Here is a 7,378-nt window from a genome sequence, read left to right on the forward strand (position 1 = left end):
CAGAAATGCATCTGTCTAAGTACAAGGGACCAATTCGCAAACACTTATGTGGGAGCCGGTCATACAACCATAGGCGAAAATCTACATTTCGGAAGAAATTTAACTAAAGTGAACAAATTTGATGCGTATTTAAATAAATCAGACGATATTCATTCATACTTGGATAATTTTTACATAATCCCGGATGTTTTTCATCTAAACCGAAGGAAATTCATTACACTTCAACATATTTCAACCAAACCGCACTCTAAACCTAGTCTAATTGGCCTCGGCGCTCGTTTCCCATGTCCGGACGGCCATGAGCCCTCAAAACTGAAGCTCTGCCTCTACAGCCTGCCAGCGGCTAATCAACAGACGATGATGAGCCCGCCAAGCTTAGATTCAATGGGAGGGGAGGAGTGGGGCCTTCCTGGGACCTGAGCGTCGCCGACCTCCCATGCTTTACTCTTCCTCGCTGCCGGCGGTGCCCGCAGACGTGACGGGTTCGTCGTCGTGGCGGCAGGGCCAGCCCAAGGCGGAGCTGGCGACGTCGTCCTCATCCTCGTACCTGTCGTAAACTTCATCCGCCGCCTCGTCGTCTCCTTGAAGGCGGCTTCTAACTCCACCTGATGGAGGCGGTACCACCAGCGTTCGTGACGGTTGGCGCGGGAGGAGGGTAGGAGTCGAGCAGGGCCTCCTGCCCGCCCACGTCCATGTACGACGTGATTCCCGTGCTACCGGAGAGTTGCTCCTCCACTTGCCGGTGCTCGTCGAGGAGTCAGAGGTTGTAGGCCTGGTCGGCCTGCGCCTGCCGAAACGTGGCCTTCCTTCTACCAACACCATATTGGTGTGGTGAGCACGGGCCTTGCCCCTGGTGATGCGAGTATGGGCCGACATGGATGATGGCACCGACTCGTCATCGGCTGCCTCTTCCATTGGGGCATCTGCAGCGCTGGCCTCCTATGTGCTCGTCCGCCGGCCGGCCTGCCAGCCGGCTATAATGGCGGCGATCTCCATCTTCTGCTCGGACGGGACGTTATCCCAGAGGGCTTTGGAACTCGAGGAGGCCTCGGCTGGCGTGGTGCCGAGAGGAGATAGGATAAGAGGAGGTTGGATGCGTCTAGGGCTGGGCCTGGAGTTTAAATAGAGGGTGGATGGTAGGGCAAGCGGTGAGGTGGTTAATGGTGGGTGGCAGATGGACGAAAGGGTGGCACCGGAGCAGGTTCCTTGGCAACCGCACATGTTTAATGTAGGGAGGCGGACAGATCGGTTGTCATTTGAACACGAACAGCTCTCCCGGCCGTTGCGTCACTTCAATTCCGGAGCGACGTGAGGCCGCATCCGCTCCGGGCTGGCATGAATGCGGCTCTGACGCTCTGGAGCGCCGCTGACCACTTCGGACGGGAAAAGGCACGGATGAGGAATAGGCTTTGGGTAGGCCAAGGTTGTTGGACGCATGTGGCAGTGTTCCGGACACCCGCAAAGCCCCCCGCCACCTAGTTTGCTTCCGGTTTACGGGAATAATGACATCCGGACCGCCGAACGGACCGATACAGGACCGACGTTGGATGACAAAACATGTTCAGACCATGTGGTTGAAGGAAATATGCCCTAGAGGCAATAATAAAGTTATTATTTATTTCCTTATTTCATGATAAATGTTTATTATTCATGCTAGAATTGTATTAACCGGAAACTTAGTACATGTGTGAATACATAGACAAAAAAGTGTCACTAGTATGCCTCTACTTGACTAGCTCGTTGAATCAAAGATAGTTAAGTTTCCTAACCATAGACATGAGTTGTCATTTGATTAACGGGATCACATCATTAGATAATGATGTGATTGACTTGACCCATTCCGTTAGCTTAGCACTTATCGTTTAGTATATTGCTATTGCTTTCTTCATGACTTATACATGTTCCTATGAGTATGAGATTATGCAACTCCCGAATACCGGAGGAACACTTAGTGTGCTACCAAATGTCACAACGTAACTGGGTGATTATAAAGGTGCTCTACAGGTGTATCCAATGGTACTTGTTGAGTTGGCATAGATCGAGATTAGGATTTGTCACTCCGATTGTCGGAGAGGTATCTCTGGGCCCTCTCGGTAATGCACATCATTATAAGCCTTGCAAGCAATGTGACTAATGAGTTAGTTGCGGGATGATGCATTACGGAACGAGTAAAGAGACTTGCCGGTAACGAGATTGAACTAGGTATTGGGATACCGACGATCGAATCTTGGGCAAGTAACATACCGATGACAAAGGGAACAACGTATGTTGTTATGCGGTTTGACCGATAAAGATCATCGTAGAATATGTGGGAGCCAATATGAACATCCAAGTTCCGCTATTGGTTATTGACCGGAGACGTGTCTCGGTCATGTCTACATAGTTCTCGAACCCGTAGGGTCCGCATGCTTAACGTTCGGTGACGATCGGTATTATGAGTTTATGTGTTTTGATGTACCGAAGGTAGTTTGGAGTCCCGGATATGATCACGGACATGACAAGGAGTCTCGAAATGGTCGAGACATAAAGATCGATATATTGAATGACTATGTTTGGACATCAGAAAGGTTTCGAGAGAGTTCAGGCATATACCGCAGTACCGGGGGGTTACCGGAACCCCCCGGGGAGTCAATGGGCCTTAATGGGCCATAGTGGAAAGGAGGAGGAGGCGGACAAGGTGGGGCCGCGCCCCCCAAGCCCAATCCGAATTGGGAGGGGGGCCGGCCCCCTTTCCTGCTCTCCTTCTCCCCCTTCCTTCCCTCTCCTACTCCAACTAGGGAAAGGGGAATCCTACTCCCACTGGGAGTAGGACTCCCCCCTTGGGCGCGCCTAGGAGGCCGGCCCTCTCCCCCTCCTCCACTCCTTTATATACGGGGGAGGGGGGCACCCCATAGACACACAAGTTGATCATTGATCTCTTAGCTGTGTGCGGTGCCCCCTCCACCATAATCCACCTCGGTCATATCGTCGTAGTGCTTAGGCGAAGCCCTGCGTCGGTAGCTTCATCATCACCGTCATCATGCCGTTGTGCTGACGAAGCTCTCCCTCGACACTCAGCTGGATCGAGAGTTCGTGGGACGTCACCGAGCTGAACGTGTGCTGATCGCGGAGGTGCCGTACTTTCGGTACTAGGATCGGTCGGATATGAAGACGTACGACTACAACAACCGCGTTGTCATAACGCTTCCGCTTATGGTCTATGAGGGTACGTGGACTACACTCTCCCCTCTCATTGCTATGCATCACCATGATCTTGCCTATGCGTAGGAAATTTTTGAAATTACTGCGTTCCCCAACAGTGGCATCAGAGCCAGGTCTATGCGTAGATGTTATATGCATGAGTAGAACACAAATGAGTTGTGGGTGATAATAGTCATACTGCTTACCAGCATGTCATACTTTGATCCGGCGGTATTATTGGATGAAGCAGCCCGGACCGACATTACGCGTATGCTTATGCGAGACTAGTTCTACCGACGTGCTTCGCATACAGGTGGCTGGCGGGTGTCAGTTTCTCCAACTTTAGTTGAATAGAGTGTGGCTACGCCCGGTCCTTGTTGAAGGTTAAAACAACACATACTTGACGAAAAATCGTTGTGGTTTTGATGCGTAGGTAAGAACGGTTCTTGCTCAGCCCGTAGAAGCCACGTAAAACTTGCAACAACAAAGTAGAGGACGTCTAACTTGTTTTTGCAGGGCATGTTGTGATGTGATATGGTTAAGACATGATGCTAAATTTTATTGTATGAGATGATCATGTTTTGTAACGGAGTTATCGGCAACTGGCAGGAGCCATATGGTTGTCGCTTTATTGTATGAAATGCAATCACCATGTAATTGCTTTACTTTATCACTAAGCGGCAGCGATAGTCATAGAAGCAATAGTTGGCGAGACGACAACGATGCTTCGATGGAGATCAAGGTATCACGCCGGTGACGATGGTGATCATGACGGTGCTTTGGAGATGGAGATCAAAGGCACAAGATGATGATGGCCATATCATATCACTTATATTGATTGCATGTGATGTTTATCCTTTATGCATCTTATTTTGCTTAGTTCGACGGTAGCATTATAAGATGATCTCTCACTAAATTTCAAGGTACAAGTGTTCTCCCTGAGTATGCACCGTTGCGGAAGTTCGTCGTGCCGAGACACCACGTGATGATCGGGTGTGATAAGCTCTATGTTCACATACAACGGGTGCAAGCCAGTTTTGCACACACAGAATACTTGGGTCAAACTTGACGAGCCTAGCATATGCAAATATGGCCTCAGAACACTGGAGACTGAAAGGTCAAACGTGAATCATATAGTAGATATGATCAATATTGTGATGTTCACCATTGAAAACTACTCCATCTCACGTGATGATCGGACATGGTTTAGTTGATATGGATCACGTGATCATTTAGATGACTCGAGGGATGTCTATCTAAGTGGGAGTTCTTAAGTAATATGATGAACTGAACTTAAATTTATCATGAACTTAGTCCTGATAGTATTTGCATATCTATGTTGTAGATCAATAGCTCGCAAATAGCTTCCCCGTTTTATTTATGATATGTTCCTAGAGAAAACTAAGTTGAAAGATGATAGTAGCAATGATGCGGACTTGGTCCGTGATCTAAGGATTATCCTCATTGCTGCACAAAATAATTATGTAGATGACAAACCTATTGCAGGAGCAGATACAGACGTTATGAACGTTTGACAAAGCTCGGTATGATGACTACTTGATAGTTTAGTGCACCATGCTTTACGGCCTAGAACCGGGACTTCAAAAATGTTTTGAACGCCATGGAGCATATAAGATGTCCCAAGAGTTGAAATTGGTATTTCATACTCATGCCCGTGTCGAGAGGTATGAGACCTCTGACAGTACTTTGCCTACAAAATGGAGGAGGATGACTCAACTAGTGAGCATGTGCTCAGATTGTCTGGGTACTACAATTGCTTGAATCAAGTGGGAGTTAATCTTCCAGATAAGATAGTAATTGACAAAGTTTCTCTAGTCACTATCACCAAGTTACTAGAACTTCGTGATGAACTATAATATGCAAGGGATGACGAAAGTAATTCCCGAGCTCTTCGCGATGTTGAAATTGGCAAAGGTAGAAATCAAGAAAGAGCATCAAGTGTTGATGGTTTACAAGACCACTAGTTTCAATAAAAAGGGCAAAAGAATAGAAAGGGAACTTCAAGAAGAATGATAAACAAGTTGTCACTCCCATGAAGAAACCCAAAGCTAGACTCAAGCCTGAAACTGAGTGCTTCTACTGCAAAGGAAATGGTCACTGGAAGTGGAACTGCCCCTAGATACTTGGCGGATAAGAAGGATGACAAGGTGAACAAAGGTATATTTGATATACATGTTATTGATGTGTACTTTACTAGTGTTTATAGCAACCCATCGGTTTTTGATACTAGTTCAGTTGCTAACAGTAGTAACTCGAAACGGGAGTTGCAAAATAAACAGAGACTAGTTAAGAGCGAGGTGACGATGTGTGTTGGAAATGATTCCAAGGTTGATAAGATCACCATCGCACACTCCTTTTACCTTCAGGATTAGTTTTGAAACTAAAATAAATGTTATTTGGTGTTAGCGTTAAGCATGAATATGATTGAATCATGTTTATTGCAATACGGTTATTCATTTTTAAGTCAAAGAATAATCGTTGTTCTATTTACATGAATAAAAAAAACTTTTATGGTCATACACTCAATGTAAATGGTTTATTGAATATCGATCGTAGTGATATACATATTCATAAATATTGAAGCCAAAAGATGCAAAGTTAATAATGATAGTGCAACTTATTTGTGGCACTGCCATTTAGGTCATATTGGTGTAAAGCGCATGAAGAAACTCCATGCCGATGGACTTTTGGAATCACTTGATTATGAAGCATTTGATGCTTGTGAACCATGCCTCATGGGCAAGATGACTAAGACTCCGTTCTCCAAAACAATGGAGCGAGCCACTGACTTATTGGAAATAATACATACCGATGTATACGGTCCAATGAGTGTTGAGGCTCATGGCGGGTATCATTGTTTTCTGACCTTCACAGATGATTTGAGCAGATATGTGTATATCTACTTGATGAAACACAAGTCTGAAACACTTGAAAAGTTCAAAGATTTTCAGAGTGAAGTAGAGAATCATCATAACAAGAAAATAAAGTTTCTACGATCTGATCGTAGAGGCAAATATTTGAGTTACGAGTTTGGCCTTCAATTAAAACAATGTGGAATAGTTTCACAAACTCATGCCACCTCGAAGACCACAGCATAATGGTGTGTCCGAACGTCATAACCGTACTTTATTGGATATAGTGCAATCTATGATGTCTCTTACCGATTTACCACTATCGTTTTGGGGTTATGCATTAGAGACAGCTACATTCACGTTAAATAGGGCACCATCTAAATCCGTTGAGACGACACCTTATGAACTGTGTTTTGGCAAGAAACCCAAGTTGTCGTTTCTTAAAGTTTGAGGCTGCGATGCTTATGTGAAAAGCTTCAACCTGATAACCTCGAACCCAAATCGGAGAAATGTGTCTTCATAGGATACCCAAAAGAGACTGTTGGGTACACCTTCTATCATAGATCCGAAGGCAAGATCTTTGTTGCTAAGAATGGATCCTTTCTGGAGAAGGAGTTTCTCTCGAAAGAAGTGAGTGGGAGGAAGGTAGAACTTGATGAGGTAATTGTACCTTCTCCCGAATTGGAAAGTATTTCTTCACTGAAATCAGTTCAAGTGATGCTTACACCAATTAGTGAGGAAGTTAATGATGATGATCATGAAGCTTCGGATCAAGTTACTACCGAACCTCGTAGGTCAACCAGAGTACGTTCCGCACCAGAGTGGTACGGTAATCCTATTCTGGAGTTCATGTTACTTGACCATGACGAACCTACGAACTATGAGGAAGCGATGATGAGCCCAGATTCCGTGAAATGGCTTGAGGCCACGAAATCTGAGATGGGATCCATGTATGAGAACAAAGTGTGGACTTTGGTTGACTTACCCGATGATCGGCAAGACATAGAAAATAAATGGATCTTCAAGAGGAAGACGGACGCTGATAGCAGTAATACTATCTACAAAGCTAGACTTGTCGAAAAAGGTTTTTGAAAAAGTTCAAGGTGTTGACTATGATGAGATTTTCTCACTCGTAGCGATGCTTAAGTCTGTCCGAATCATGTTAGCAAATTGCCACATTTTATGAAATCTAGCAAATGGATGTCAAAACTACATTCCTTAATGGATTTCTTAAAGAAGAGTTGTATATGATGCAACCAGAAGGTTTTGTCGATCCTAAAGGTGCTAACAAAATGTGCAAGCTCCAGCGATCCATCCATGGACTG

Source organism: Aegilops tauschii, chromosome 7, assembly GCF_002575655.3.
Source record: "Aegilops tauschii subsp. strangulata cultivar AL8/78 chromosome 7, Aet v6.0, whole genome shotgun sequence".
Lineage (NCBI taxonomy): Eukaryota > Viridiplantae > Streptophyta > Magnoliopsida > Poales > Poaceae > Aegilops > Aegilops tauschii.